Source organism: Asparagus officinalis, chromosome 10, assembly GCF_001876935.1.
Source record: "Asparagus officinalis chromosome 10, Aspof.V1, whole genome shotgun sequence".
Classification (NCBI taxonomy): domain Eukaryota; kingdom Viridiplantae; phylum Streptophyta; class Magnoliopsida; order Asparagales; family Asparagaceae; genus Asparagus; species Asparagus officinalis.
The window spans coordinates 20,907,493-20,923,926 of record NC_033803.1 but is presented as its reverse complement, the minus strand read 5'-3'; positions in this window follow the sequence as shown (position 1 = coordinate 20,923,926).

Below are 16,434 nucleotides of genomic sequence, written 5' to 3'. Positions count from 1 at the left end.
GGTGGTGGAGGATGAAGCTCCCTCCTTTCCCTCGGGAGAAACTTTCTTGGGCACCATGGCAATTCCAAGCTTGAAGAGGGACTTAGTTCAACTTTTAGAATGCAAAAAGGGTGTGAAAGTCAAAGCTAAAGGCCCCTTGATTTTATAGAAAGAGAGCTGAAGAAGGAGGGCACATAGGACAAGGGAGCATCCCATGACACATTCATCCCATCAAAAATTGACTTGACATGTCCATCCATGTCAACACCTAGTCTAGCCTATCCTAGGCTCTCCTTGAGCGCAACAAAGAGAGAGGGGGGTACGCAGGAGGAAGGAAACATCCCCACACATTGTTCTCACAAAAATAAAAAAAGTAAAAAAATGATTTGACCATGTCTAGCCTATCCTAGGCTCTCCTTAAGCCCAACAAAGAGAGAGGGGGAGTACGTAGGAGGAAAGCATCCCCACACATTCTTCTCACAAAAAAAAAATGATTTGACTATGCCAGCACCTAGCCTAGCCTACCCTAGGCTCTCCTTGAACACAAACAAAGAGAGGGGGCGCCTGACCAAGCCTAGAAGAAAGGCCAAATTAGCCTCGGTCCTAGAGCCCGCCAGAAGACCGAGCTTCACTTCCAGAACCCGCCTGACAATAGCACAGCACGTATACCTCTATTCAAAGTATTCCAGACCTCATTCAGTCATATTTTAGTCTGAAAACTTTGAAGGGGGTCTTGTAGACAATAAAAATTACCTAAGAGGGATCAACCATGCCCTATGCACAGGCATCAATGCCTACAAGTTTAGGCGGCTGGCGGCCCCTGAGCGGCCACGTCCCACAAGAGCTCGCCTGAAGGCTATTGAGCTTGCCCGCCTGGCCACTTGCTTATGAGAGTAAGCCCACCTACTCACACTTAGGCCATAATCAAGCATGACCCTCTCTTCAGTGGTCACATCCCACGCCTAGTCATGGAGCTTGCCTACAAATGCTCTCGTCTAATCCTTTGCTTGTGAGAGTAAGCCCGCCTACTCACACTTAGGCCATAATCAAGCATGACCCCCGCCTCATAGTGGTCAGATCCCACGAATTAAGGAAAGGCTCACGCCTTGCTTGGCCTATAAGAAGGCCCCTTTTGCCAACGTTAAAATGGTTCGGCATTGGTTGGTCAGAAAAGGTTGGAGGCTGGTTGGCTGGTTGAGAGACAAAGGCTCGGAGTTCATCGGGTTCAGAGGTTAAAAATTTGGAGTTTTCCAAGCTGCTCACTCGTTCGAGGCCTTCTCTGTCAGATCATCTTTCTAGACATTAGGACCTTGATATCCAAACTCCCGAAGTCGATCACAACCAAAGCTTCTACAAACACTGAAGCTTCAAACCGCAACGTCGATCATATCGTCCAACGGAAGCAAGCTCGACGCAAACATTCGAGGGAGACATCCTACCACTACCGAAAGAACCCACATTAAACAAGAAGGACCGACCCTTCGCTTCTGTTGTATTCTATCTGAATTTCTTAAAAGGATCTGTAATAACACATTTAAATTAATACAAATCTCACATTAAGAAACCAGGAATTTTACTCCAAACATATACATAACATAATTTTTGACCGAGGAATTTACGCACCTAGGAATAATTGTTAGAACCAACGTCAATTTAACACCTCCTAAATTTTCCACATTTTTTCATCCAAACATCTTCCATAATTTTTACATACAGACCAATAAACTAAAACAAAAAACATTCAAAAACCCCCAAACCCCAACTATTGCCAGCCCTTGTCATTCTTCTTTTCCGGTCTCACCATTCTACTATCTGCCTTTGCATTTCCATAAGGGTTTGAGTGGCTTCCTCCCCGCTGCCAACCCCAGGTGAACTGTCTTTGTCCTTCAGCTCGTCGCGATGAACGACTTCGTAGTCGTTAACGGATTCTGCTTACCTAGACGATATTTTTTCGGCGAAAAACCTAACATTGTTGAAATCCGACAAGAAAATTAAAATTTTGAGAGTTTCGATGGCTCCTAAGCGGTGGAAGAGAGAGAGAGAGAGAGAGAGAGAGAGAGAGAGAGAGAGAGAGAGAGAGACGGAGAGAGAGAGAGAGAGAGAGAGAGAGAGTACTTGAATAGGGAGGGAACGCAGTAACCGAGTTCAGTCCCATCAAAGGGGCAAGTTCATAATTTCCACTAGGTTTTTTTTGAAAACCGATACTTTGGGGCCTTGTCACAAATAATGTGTGTATTTGGGGCTTATCCACATGGGGCAGAATATAATGCGCCTCGTTACATGAAGTTTTCGCTTTTGGGACCTGGATACATTTTTCCCTTGAAACTTTTTCATCTACACTGATATTCCTTCAAAATAGATAACTTTAGGGAAATGATTTTTTTCCCCTTACAAAGGAATGAAAAGAAAAGACAAAACAATGTGGATAATTTCTAATTTAAGTTTTGAAATTCAAATAGACGGTTTACCCACAAATCTATCCTTTATAATATCCCTCTTTTTATAATATTTCATAAAAAATCTACCCCACTTAATAAGAGTGTGGATAGTTTTTATTTTAATTTTTTCAAATTTAAATTAGAGATTGACATGTGACCTTTTTTGTCAGATATAAGACTAATAGTAAATCATAACCTTCTTTTTTATATAAAGTGGAGATTCAAACCATCTTTTTCCTTTTTCATTCTTTTATGTAGCTCAATTTATTTTTTTTCATTCACATAATAACATGTCCAAATTTTATTCATTTATGACATCTTTCACTTGATTCTCCTCTCCATTTAGAAATTTAGTTCTCATTTTAATTTGACAACTAAGGTATGTTGTAACAATAGCAATCACTATTCTATTCTTCAATAGAGCTAAGGCCTTCATGTGTAACCACTAGCATATATCTTCCCACAGATATGTATAAATTTCATTAAACCCTAATAAGTTTGGATGTATATATGACAGTAAAACCCCAATACTATTAGACCTCTCACTAAATACCCTAAGAAATTTTTGCGAAAAACTTGCAAATTAGTATTTGAAGTTAAATGCACAGTCAAATTAACAAATTACCTCTAATAGATTTTGTTAAAAAATTACAATAAGTTTTTACATTTGTCACCCCCAATAACCTTTAGTAGCAAATGTTATGACCAAAATTATCCTAAGAGTTAACATCCTCCTGGAGTCGACACGTGTCTCATATCAACACTAATCAATCATGTCAGCTTCCCCTTGCCAGGAGCGACTTGGGTCGCTCGAGCCAGGCCAAGTGGAGACCAACTCGCATTCAACCTCATCAATCAAGTCAACCCCCCTTCATTCACTCAATGGTTCAACAACTTTTGTGGTCGACTAGAAAGATAGTATTTGTCGTCCCACTTGTAGAGCCAATTTGAGGGGTGATTCATCCTCGAAATCCACACGAACAGTTGACCCTCATCATCATAGCTAGCCGCACTAGTCTCCATGACTCATCACCCCCTACCTCCTCTATGACCATCACATCCAATTAATGGTGACTCATTGCATGAGCAATCAACACATGTTAGCTACCTGTCGAGTCAACTGTCTGCCTGGACTCAGCCATAGTTATGCTTCCGCCCCTCTCAACTGGGTATATATATGGGCTCATTGTCTACTGATGGGAAACTGATCCTTAGACCCTCTTTCAAGGCCACAAATACACATTTTCTGCACCCGTAAACCAAGAATGTATTCAGTTTATTTGTTTTTTTTTCCACTCAAGCTCAAATACTAACTTGACTGTCAGACGAATTAATGAAGAACTCAACTCCAATCCTCTAACATGTCTATTTTGCATCTCATTCATCTTAAACAGGGGATCAGACGCCTAAAGGGATGAGAGAATATACATCACACATATTCACCCCTTGCCTCGTCGCTGATTCGGGATTACATGCTAATGTTATTGTTGAGTCTCAGGACATCAACGTCGGCACCCACTATGGAGCCTCTTCATCTCTTTTTTGAAAAAGGACGGATGATCCCTCATGCCCTAACTTCTAGATAAGAAACCGCCATTGTGTATGGCTGAAGAACCAGTTTTTGTCATTTAGGCTACTCCAGCCAATAATCATTCTCATATATAAGCCCAAGGCACATACAATACTCTCTAAGATAACAAATTAAATATTTTATCCTCAAATAAGATATTTGGTGTGCTATGTATCTATATGCAGTCAAAATACACTGGTACCTATTCAAGGTAAAACCAAGGCACGCCATCAAGTCAGTCGTCATCGACTCAAAAGCCCTTTGTTTTATTTGCATGAATAAAATCAAGGCACGTCATTGACAAAAAGACCTTAGTACCTATTCAAGAAGGCATGTCAACTCAATCTACTTTAACAAAAAGGCATTGACATCTTCCTAAGCCCAAAGTACGTACCCCAAAAACTTGGTTTCATTATGAGTAAACTCAAGGCACGAAGTCGAGTCACACTACTCTTCACACACGGAGCCGAATCGTCTTGACCCAATAAACCGACTGGTACTCAAAGTTACACAATTCAAATTAAAAAAAATAAAAATATTTCTATCTGAAAGTGTCTACAGCGTAGAAAGTGCTGAACGACACTCGGTAAGACCTTAGCACCTTCATAAGCCCAAGGTAAGCATTCTAAGACCTTGGGGTCATCACAAGTAGACCCAAAGCATGAAGTTGAGTCGTCCCACTCGCCATATGCGACCGAGTCACCTTGACTCAAAAATAGACTTTTGTGCTCAAACAAAGCATATTGCAAACTCTTAACATGCAACAAGAACGCAATCTCAGAGATACACAGTTGAAATTAACAAAAATACTTTTTCATTCATATATTGTGAAGTATTTACAATACAAAAAAGGTGTTGCAAAAAAACAATGACAACAACAACCAAGAAAGAAGAAGACACAAGGCGGCCGCAAAGGCGTCGGACTCGGGAGACGAGCGGGACTAAGAGATGCAGGTGGATTGATCCTAGGAGCTAGGAGCAAGAGTCGAATCTAGAGAAGTTGCTATAGTGGATGGCAAGGGAGTCAAACCTCAGTCTCGGTCCCTTTGCCTTTCGTTGTTCCAGGCTCGCTCACCCAGTTATCGTGAGCCGAGCCCTCATCAGCCTCCTCGGTTGAATCTTCATCGTCCTCATTGCCATCTCTATCATCGAGCGCAAGTCCCCCTCCCTCTCTATATCTATAGGAATGTGTCAAGACAGTTAGCTACCCGATGAGGATAGTGGAAGTGGTCGGGATCACCTTTGATCTCAACTAGAAGCTACGCCTGGAGATAGTTGTACATGGCCTTGCAAGCTAGCACCACCTCTGTAATACCCCAACCCTTGAGAGGGTGATGTGATTAGTATTGATAGATTTGATTGGAATACTCATACCACCAAGATGCATCTTCTTTTCGGAAACCCAATTCTTAGAAACTCTAAAGTTAAGCGTGCTTGGCCTGTAGAAATTCTAGGATGGGTGACCCCCTGGGAAGTTTTCCAGGGAGCGCGTGAGTGAGGACAAAACGTGCTAAAAAGATATGTGGTGGTTTGTGAGACCAGTCCATCAGATCTAATAGCGTACCGACTCCGGGATTCTGGAGCGGGGCGTTACAAATGGTATCAGAGCAAAACCAACCAGAATTGTGAGAACTAAGTGCTATGCGGCGCAAAGTGCTACATCGAGAGGGCGGGAGCCACCTCTTGAGGCCGTAGGAGCCACCTCTAGAATCTCACACGGATGGTACGGTCTTGGATGATATGATTTAGCACAACGAGGACGTTGTGAGTTTAAGTGGGGGAGATTGTAATACCCCAACCCTTAAGAGGGTGATGTGATTAGTATTGATAGATTTGATTGGAATACTCATACCATCAAGATGCATCTTCTTTTCGGGAACCCAGCTCTTAGAAACTCCAAAGTTAAGCGTGCTTGGCCTGGAGAAATTCTAGGATGGGTGACCCCCCTGGGAAGTTTTCCAGGGAGCGCGTGAGTGAGGACAAAACGTGCTGAAAAGACATGTGGTGGTTTGTGAGGCCAGTCCATCAGATCTAATAGCGTACCGACTCCGGGATTCCCAGGCAGGGCGTTACAACCTCCACCTTTCTAAGATCGTTGTGATGATAGCCTTCAACAACCAAATCGGGGGGCCTCAGACTCTAGATGAGCGAGGCGATCTTGCAGAGCTTGGATATTGGTCAAGGATGACTCACGCTGCTACTCGACCTCAAGCGTAGTCTGGATGCTCTCCTTCCTAAGCTTTGTGAGAGCTAGTTGCTCCTCTTTTAACTCGGCCTGCAGGATTTGGGTGGCCTGGCGATCCAATCGAGCTTGCTCCTAGGCATCATTCCTCTCCCGCTTCTCAGTAGCGACCTCCTCGGATAGATATTTTATTCTATCATTCTGTTCGAGGAGTTTTGCTCAAGATGATCGAGGTTTTCCTTGAGTTTACTAATCTCGGCTGACTTCTTACTATTAGAAGTATTCAAACTGTCAACTATCTTCTCATGCATCTTTACTTCCCAGCGCCATTTGTTGTCGCTCCACCTCCAAATGGCCAATTCATCCTCCTTAGCATCTAACGATAAGAAGACCTTCTCCAAATCAGCCTTCTGGGTCTCTAGCCCTCCCTGAAGCTTGAGGAAAGAGGTTCAAGTAGCCCATAGCGACTGAATAACTCTTGCTCCACCAGAGCTCCATAAACCATGTAGCTATTGAGGCATTGATGGAGGCCAACATCCGGCATCTCCCCAAGGATCTTGTCATCAGATAGGAGGTAGAATTTCTCAACCGCTTGGGATTAGGCAAGTCAGGACTCTAGGACCAACCTCCTCTTATCAAGATACTACATGGGCTTGTATCTAAACTCCTCTGCCAACTCTCTATCATATGGGAGGCCGACTCTGGAGGATCATCCTCAGCTAATCCTATTTCTCCCCCTTGATCTCATATATGTGGTAAGGAGACGACCACCAAACCCATGGGTAAGAGGCGCCCCCTAAATAATCGACTCCTTCCCCTACCGATGGGAGGACTCGACAGGCTCGTTAGGGGCCACCTCGCCCTCAGCTTGGGCCTCAACCTCTTCGGCTTCAACCATATGGATCATGGCCCCCTCTTATCTGGCGGGGGAGCTATCATCGATGACGATAACCTAGGCTTCCTTAGCTGGAACAATAACAACAACAGCTAGGGCTGTTAATCGGTTTGAATGATGCGGTTAATAGGTGACACCGAACACCAAACCGATCTATTTTTTCAGTTTGGTTCGGTTTGGTTTTTCACTTATTTTTTCATAAACCAATTGTGTTCGGTTTAGTTCAGTTTGGTTTTTCTCTGGTTTATATCGGGTTTTTTCGGTTATTCTATAAACAAAACAAGTCTAGAAAAGTAGAAAGTAGAAATGTCTCATATTACATAAACGTTTCCGAAAAGAAAAGAAAAGAAAAGAAATGAAAAAGGGCAGTCCACAATGCCACATAACAATTTTCGAAAAGTAAAAAAAGTGATGAAAAACTAGAATAGCAGAAACATATAGATGATAGATGCCTAAATGTCCATGAGAGCTAACATTGAAAGATAGCATGACCTTCTTATTTGGTTTGAGACATGACCGGAGCTATGCATAATTGATTTAATAAGCACCTATGAGAATTGATAGCACAATGACAACATCAAATCTTAGCAGTGTCACAGTTGTCATGCTAAAATGCACAGATAGATCAGCACTTCAAGTTCAGCAGCAAGCTTCATGACCAAAAATCCAAAAACCTGCAAAAATAACCTTCATGAGACACATGATTTCACAAACAATACACTTAATAAGATTGTGCAAAATCTGGTTCACAATTTCCTATAATATTGTATGCAATTAATATGATTCACTCGTTCCCATAACAATATATAGGTCTAAAATATGGTTCACATAACAATATAGCTTTACAAACCCAATAGATGTAAAGGACATACTAGCAAGTCGCAACATCAAGCTTGGAAAACACTCATGCAGATTTTGGAGGCAACATGCTACCACTCGTAGCACCACTAGCTGAAGCTGAACAAGAAACTGAAGAAAGTATTTCCCATTCTACATGCAAACAAAATGTGAGGAGTTAATTAACATCATTATATTTCAAACAAATTTAGTGAACCAGTTCATTAGATACGAGTAGAAAACCAAAACATACATCGCTCAACTTGTTCACACAGCTCCATATCCTCAATGGTTGGAGTTTCATGCAATGCAACATGAGTACTAGTGAGCCAATTTTGGATACAAATCAAAGCCTCCACTATTCTAGGACTCAATGAACTTCGAAACGGATCAATTACTCGGCCACTTGTGCTGAAGGAAGATTCTGAAGCTATAGTTGAAACTGGAATAGCTAGAAGATCTTTTGCTACTCTAGCCAAAGTTGGATACTTTGCAGTTCCACTCACTCTCCACCATTCTAATATGTCAAATTTTTCATCATTTTCTCCTTCACACCTATCAGCTAGATATTTATCCACATCATTTTTAACAATTCCAGCTTTTCTTGCTTTTCTTCTTTGTTCCTTTTCAACCAACTTTCTTTCATAAGCAGATGTACACATATTCAAAAAAGAAACATCAGGCTGCAAGCTTTGAGAATCAGAGGCAACACTTCCTAAATCTGTGACTCCTTCATTATCATAACTTCTATACAACTCATACAATAGATCCTTCACTTTCTTTTCATGCTGCTCCACATTCACGTCAACTCACCATACAACACTTCATAATAATCAACAAGCTTCTCCAATTTATGATGAGGATCAAGAACAATTGCTACAAACATATACGGATTCACATTCTCCATCTTGCCCCAATATTTACCATACTTGTCTTTCATAGGTTTTATAATACCAAAGAGCACTACATCACTACTTTCTTGCAACAGACCATAAATCTTAAGCAAATCACCAAAAGTAGTATGGATTGTTGGAGAATTTGAGCAACACACATGCAAAGTCACATCATAAAATGGTTTCAGAAAAATAGCAAAGTCTTCTGCTGAAACCCAATCACTTGCCTCAGGTGGCCCATTTTTTAATTCACCTTGAAAATATCTCACATAGTGACTGTCATCATCTTTCAATCTATCAAATGCTTTTCTGAACTTTATAGCTGACTGTAACATCAAAAAAGTTAAATTCCATCTGGTGGAAACATCCATGATCACAAGCCCTTTACTCTCAATTTTGACATTTTCAATACACTTCTTAAATATGTCCAGCCTTTGAGGAGAAGATCTTACATACCTAACAACATTACGAATGCTTTGGATACAATCATTCATTACAGCAAGGCCATCATTCATAATTAAATTTAGAATATGGGCAACACACCTCATATGCAAATTCTCCCCTCCCTGCAAAAGTACATTAGGGGTTTCCCACTCCCTTATTCTCTTTATCAAATCCTTTAATGCAACATCACTAGCAGAGGCATTATCAACTGTTATGGTGAGAATCTTTCTTATTTCCCACTCTATCAGACACTCTTCTAAAAGCCTAGCAATGGACTCCCCTTTATGGTTTGGAATAACACAGAAATTCAACACTTTCTTATGTAAAGTCCAATCATCATCAACAAAATGAGCAGTAAGGACCATGTAATTTATATTTTGAATAGATGTCCAAGCATCCGTTGTTAGGCTGACCCTCTTCCCTTTTAAAGCATCCTTAAGAATTTTCTTTTCAGAATTGTACATACTTAACACATGTTTTGCAATTGTCTGACGACAAGGAATAACCCAATAAGGACAAGCCCTCTTACAGAAATACTTAAACCCCTCTCCCTCAACAAACCTAAAAGGCAGCTCATCCACTACTATCATATGAACACAGCCCTCAGTTATCTCCTGTTGAGAACATGACCCAACAGCTTTCAACTCTCCTGTTTTTTTAAAAACTAATATTTTCTGCCTCCCTTTATTTAACATCTCAACATTTGGGGGATATCTCTTGCAGATTTTCACATGACTAAGAAGGGATGAGGTACCATTTGATCTAGGATCAGCTAATATCTATTTTTTGCAATAGTCACAAGCCCCTTTAACTTTACCATTCACCATTTTTCTAGTAAAGTGAGACCAAACTTCTGACCTTTCATTGTTCTTCATATCTTCCAAAATCTCCTCCTCAGTCCTTGTATCTACGTCATCCTCTAAATCAACAATTTAAGGTGGAGCTACAACAGATGTTGCTTCAGATGGTGTGGATGACTCACCATAACTTAAAGGGGGCTGTAAAGAACGATGTAATAAATCTGGAGTTAGTAAACAACATAAACTAAAAAAACAACATAAGTCTTTAGTTGCATCAATCAGATCGACCTAAAGAACTTAGAACAAATTAACAAAAGATTGATATTAAGATCGACCTAAAAAACTTAGAACAAATTAACAAACCTGAGAATTCTGAGATGCGGATGCAATATTAAAAACAAGTCTTGTTGGGAGCCTTGAGTTCCCACGAGATCTCTTCATACTGAAAGATCTGGATTCTAGAGTAGAGAGCTGGAGTCTTGCGTTCCAACAGAATTTTCTACCATAAATAACCCATATCCACAAATAGATCAACTACGAAAATAAAAAAAATCAAAACTTTATTAATTAAATGAGAATTAAAACAGCCTTTTTACCTTTGAGAGCCTGGAGATCTACAGTACCACGAGACAGAAGGGATATCTTTGCCGGTGACGAGAGAACCTAAGATTTAGGGGTGGAGATAAAAAACCCTAGCGCGAGATTTCACGAAAAGAGAAAGCTACAGTACCATGTGACAGAAGGGATTTCTTCACCGGTGACGAGAGAACCCAAGATTTGGGGCCGATGGATGAGAGAGCCCTAGATTTGAGGGCGATGGACGAGAGGGAACGAGACGGAGCGTGAAGGACCAAAAGCTCGTTAGGTTTGGGGGCGTGAACGAGAGCTCAGAACTCAGAAGCCCAAGAAATAGAATTTCCGCCCTCTAAAGTCTAATGTAGTAATGTTGGAGCGCAGGCCAAGGCCATCCTTTTCCTTTTGGGCTTCATTTTAAGCCCAAGTTTCTACATAAAATTTTATGTATATTAATAATATATATCTATAAATAATATCATTTCTTTATAATATATATAATCGGTTTTTCGGTTCGGTTTCGGTTTTCAGACATCCGAAACTAAAACCACACCAAACCTTTCGGTTTTCGGTTATTTTTTTGTAGTTTGGTACGATTTTTTCTTTCCTCGGTTTTTTCGGTTATGGTTCGGCTTTGGTGTGGTTATTTTTTTGGTTATCGGTTTTCAAGTTACAGCCCTAGCAACAACAGCAATAGTCGCCTCATCCGTTGCGTAAGGAGGTGGAAACTCTACCGGTGGCTAGCCCGAGGAGTCTCCCTGGACAGCAGAGTACACTCTCGCCTCCATCGCAGCCTCAACCATCTTCGCAGCCTCAACTACCTACCTTTCTTAGCCTCTTCCTCTTCTTGGCCACTCTCAGCTTGGGCAATAACAGCCCTAGATCCCAGCCAATCGAGCGGCTATCTCGGCTGCATGAGCCAGGACCTCCTCAGCTTTATCAGGAGCTAGATCCAGGAAAAGTTGTTTCTTTAGCCCCATTAAGGGCCCTTTCTTGAGCTTGAGCAGGCAGAGCTATTAGTGTCACGTCAATCTCATCAGAGCCCAACATCAAGGTAGGTGCTTGAGCTTCATCACCCATGGTAGGAGGCACTAGAGGGATGCCGACAATTCGTAGGACCGAATTGTCGAAAAGATCATCCATGCGACGAGAATTGGTGTATGCCTTGATTAACATCAATGCACGCCTCTTAGTGCTCGTCGGTGGCCTTGGTTTGAGAGTTCCCTTCTTGATCTCTAGCCAATTAGAGCAAGCTAGTTTGGAGTCATCCCTAGCCACCTAGACAAACTTCTCCTTCCAGCCTTTATTGGACTCAGGAGCGTCGGTGATGATCTTATTACCGCCCAAGACTTAGAGGTAGAAATACCCCTCGTGCTAGCTCATCTTCACACAAACGACGTGGCTGAGTATTCCCAGGGTCGGCTCGACTCCTAACCAATGACGAATAATAACAAACCCCACCAGAGTAGCGATAATGTTTGGCTTCATCTGTGATGGAGCCACCCCCCAATGCCTCGAAGACTCAGCAGAAGAAGGGGTGCAATGGCAAGCACAACCCATATTCCATATCCCTCAAGGACGCTAGAAGGCCGATAGTGTCATGATCAAGATCGCATGCAACTTCGCTGGCGCCATCAGGGCAAATACCCTAGGGATGTCGAATCTTTCATATAGCACCTCCAACAGTAATGACGTCATCTTGAAGTGAAACTTCTACAACTAGTAGAGTTAGACTTCATTCCTAACTGTTGAAGACGCCATCAGATCAGTTCTGGGTATCACCGGAGAAGAAGATGTGAAGATCGGAGTTCTGTTGTAGATTAAGGGCTCAAGAATTTGGTAAACAATAGTAATCCTTCGCAATCGGAGTAGTGTACTTATAGGCAGAAGGATAGACAGGTGGCAAGATCACAACGACCGACTCAGTTTAGGACCAATGGCTGATATCGTTCCAAAAATATGAGGCAACCTCTCCAGAACCAAGGCACCCCTTACTGTGAATAGCCTGCACTCTCCGCACAAAAATCAAGGTAGCGACAACCTAGAATTATCCTCTGATGTTAGTAACATTGTATTTGAAAAGAACCTTCAGCACCCCTCATAAATGTTCCTCGGTAGCCGGCTAACTATAGTCCTATTTCACTCGGACTCAACTATCCCGGGTCTAAGCGAAAAGGGCCAATGTTTATGGCCATAATTAACCTAAGAGTTAATCCTCCTCCTAGAGTCGACACGTGTCTCATATCAGCACTAATCAACCAAGTTAGCTTCCCCTTGCCAAGAGTGACTCGAGTCACTTGGACACTCGACCCCTCTCGAGCCAGGCTGAGTTAAGACCAGCTCTCACTCGATCTCATCAATCGAGTCGACCTCTCCTCATTCACTTAGAGTGGGTCGACAACTTTCGTGGCAGACTAGAAAGATGGTACTTGTCGTCCCACTTGCAGAGCCGATGCAAGGGGCGATTCATCCTCGAAATCCACACCAACAGTTGTCCCTTTTCATTACAGCTAGCCCCACTAGTCTCCATAACTCATCACCCACTCCCAATACCTTCTCAATCACCATCACATCCAATCAATGGTGACTCCTTGCATGAGCAGTTGACACATGTCAACCACTTGTCGAGTCAGCTGTATGCTTGGATTTGACCATAGTTACACTTCTGCCCCTCTAAAGTGGGTATATATTGTAAAACCCCGAAATCTTTTTATAATGAAATATGTGAATTAATAGTAATAAATATTTCTTTGTGATAAATAATCATATGTATATATGATTTATATGTTTTTCTGTATTTGAGAACCCATCAAGTGTTTCTATGTGAAAGATATTGAGTGAGATGACCAGCATGTTAAATGCCTAGCAGCAGGCATTTTTTTGCTGCGCGGTCGACCGACGCGGTCGACCGTGGCGGTCGACCGCGTTGGTCAACCGCACAGCGGTCAAAGAGTTTTTTTTTCTCAGGTTTGGGTTTAATCGGGTTTCGGGTTGGGTTGTGGGTTTGGTATATAAGCTAATGTGCCCGAGAGAGCCTCCCTCAGATCTGAAACCAAAACCCTAGCCCCCCTCTCTTCCCTAAAACCCTAATCCTCTTTGTTTGGTGATTTGGGAGAAGCTCTTGAGGATTTGCAGCAGTTTTTGGTGGGATTCAGCGAAGGGAAACGTTCTCCTTCAGATCCAGAGATCCATTGCTCACCTGAGGCGAGTATCATCTCGCCCAATCCCTCACCCCTACTTTCTATGGTTTTCTTTTGAGTTTTTATGAGTTTTGATGAGCCAAAATGGTATTTTTGTATAAAAATGAACTCTCTATTATATGGTTAGCAAGAATCAATGGTTTTGGGTTATAAAAGTTCACCAATGTTCCGTTTAATAAAGATCTAGATCTGAAATTTGCCTAAACAAGAGATAAATCATTTTTACTGTTTTTAAAACGTTTTTGGTTCGTTTCTCATGTATTTAGAATATTGGAAATGTAGATTTCAGGCTTGGGATTAGCTGTTTATCTTCTGTAGTATTTTTGAATCATTAGAACTCCTGTTATCGTAGGAGAATTGTCAAATTTTATTTCAGGTTTCGAGCTGACAGAAACCCAGATTTGGGTTTCTGTCCGCTTGGCGGTCGACCGGTGCGGTCGATCGCTGGGCTCGCTGTAGGGGCAGAAGTAGTCTGCGGTCGCCCGCACCGGTCGACCGCGACATTGCTTCTAGCACGTCCAACGCGAGGTTATTGTGGCAGGTCTGGAGAATGAATTCCTCGGTGATCGGGTCCCGGCAATTCATCGCTTTGTTCCGGAATCTTTTGACGAAGGTGTCGACTAACTCTCCGTCCTTCTGCTTCTCATCGAGCAACGATCCGATAGATACCTCGGTGTCGTCGTCGAAGAAATTGGCAAGGAACTTGGTCTCCATGTCGTCCCAGCTATTTACGCTTCCTGGCTTGAGGCGGCGATACCAATCGAAGGCGGCTCCGCGAAGAGTGCCGACGAATGACCGCACCATCAGAGGCTCATTGCCGGAAATAACACCCAGGTGCGTTTTGAAATAAATCAAATGCTGAGTGGGGGAACCCTTCCCATCAAACGGCGTAAAGTTAATCAAACTAAAGGCTATGTCACAGCACTGTAATTATGCTCTGGTGTTTGTCGTATTTCTTTTATTATTGTTACTGTACTAGAATATTGGGTTTGGTATTTAGGAGTTTACAATTTGAGATGTAAGGTATATACATGAGGGTTTCCTTGTTTGGATTAGTTCGCTCGACGTACCTAATCTCGTGTTGTAAATTTCTAAATACTAATACCCTCTTTAGTAAGATCAATGATTTTAGATCTATTATGTATTATCTATATTTTCTTATACAACGAGCCATGTTCCCTTGGGGTTGGTTGTGATGTTACTCGCTAGCGCTTTGATTCTCGTTGTCCCTCCCCCTTTCAGGTAACGAGCCAGGAGCCCGGAGAGTCGCAGGTTGACGGCGATGCATTTTAGCTTCAGCTGTCTAGCTAGTTATATATTTTATTTTGGAGTTCCACAGTAGACTTGTGTTTAGACATTTGAGAGTCTTGTTCTAGAAGTTATAAAGGTTGTGTGCCTTATTTCCTTCTGGTCAGATATTTGTATTTGAGACTTGTTGAGTATTCCAGTTTATCTACTCAGATCTTGGCTATGTATTTCTGTATGTGGGATGATGAGATATTTATGTGACTGTTATCATTCCATTAGTATATCCAGACGGGTTAGACGTCGGGATGCTTTCAGAATCGACTCGAGATTATCCCGTGATGAGGTCTCTTTGCTTGTCATATTAGCGGTGACCCTCGGGAATTCTTCATCTTCAACCATCGTCCTTCTTTGCCGAAAATGCCTACGCCTTGGTTTTGGCATTTCCGCACTAAGTCTCTCAAAAACTAAAACTCTTTCGGGGACTGCCTTAATGCAGTTGCATTCAGACAATACCACCCGAATGAGTTTGGAATAGGGGCATTGAGTTTCCTGTTCTCGGAGAATCCTCTTCCTGGTTCTATTCGTACCCCCAGCACGATAGTACAACTCGTCATTTTGACAGTCGGAGTATTTGTTGGATGATGAGACATTAAGTTGATTATTATCATTTCATCAGTCTTCTTGTATTATCTTTTACTTACTTTTGTACCTACACCTGTTGTTGACTCTACTAGATATATGTTAATTGTGATGGTAAAACATGTTGTTACACGGTGTGGTGCATGGCAGGTTTGACATTCTTGGTTTCACCTTAGACTGCAGCCTTGTGTGAACCATGTTTCCATCTGAGGTTGGATTGCCTTCTTTGGGCTTTCAAAAGTTACACGCCTCGAAATGTGCCTTTGTGGGCGCGAGTCTTCAGCGTGCTCTTGGACTTCGATGCGCAAGTTGGTGAGCGCAGCTGCCTTGAGTTCTTTGTTATACTGGAGTTGACGGCGACCCCCAGCGTGTTGAGTTATTCTGGGCTTCTTTATCGGGCCCAAACGCTCGTGAACTGGAGCTTTGCCTCTCTCGTCGGGAATTGGACCGAGGCGCTCCAAGACTGGCTTTCTCCTTCGGGAGGATTCTGCATGATCTCCCGGAGTAGCTATGGGAATTCTCGGCGACTTAGCTTGGTTCGCCGGAGGTTGAATTTTGGTTGGAGGCCGCAGTTGCTGCTTTTTGGTCTGAACCGCCGCTTCAGACTTCGGCCTCCAAACTTTGCGAGTTGGTGGCGGCTTCTTGGCCACTTCTTTCTGCAACTTTCTACGGGCTTCTTCGGCTTGAGCCCGTGCCTGCGCTGATAGTGCGCGGCGCTTACGAATGCGCTCCTCCA